This window comes from Bison bison, unplaced genomic scaffold, assembly GCF_000754665.1.
Source record: "Bison bison bison isolate TAMUID 2011002044 unplaced genomic scaffold, Bison_UMD1.0 scf7180017864349, whole genome shotgun sequence".
Taxonomy (NCBI): Eukaryota; Metazoa; Chordata; class Mammalia; order Artiodactyla; family Bovidae; genus Bison; species Bison bison.
Genome location: NW_011494921.1, coordinates 5,400,971 through 5,401,421, shown reverse-complemented (window position 1 = coordinate 5,401,421; position 451 = coordinate 5,400,971).

Below are 451 nucleotides of genomic sequence, written 5' to 3'. Positions count from 1 at the left end.
CTCCTTCTCTGCTGGGCCCTGGTGCGGGTGAGTCTGAAGGTATGAGCTCTTTAATAGCGATTTCTCTTTGCTGTGACCTGTGGGTCTTAGATGTGAGTCCCGTTGGCTCTCAAAGCTGGATGTGTCCGGGCCTTGTCTCAGGCGCAGGTCTTAAATGTTGGGATGCCCGATGTGAGTTACACCCTGTGTTCCTCGTGGAGCAGCTCTGAGTTTAGGGTACCAGGGGCGGGCTTCTTCAGTAAAATTATGTCTCAGCTTTTCCCACCTCTTGTGTTTTTCCTTGAGTCCCTTAGCACGTTGTTGTTTTCGGTTTGTTTTCAGAGGAAGTTGTTCCGTACGTAACTACAGATTTGGTGTGTTTGCAGACGGAAGTGAATTCAGGGTCTTCCTATGTCACTATCTTAAACTGGCCTCGTTTTATGGCAAAGTAGTATTCCATTATATGGATATA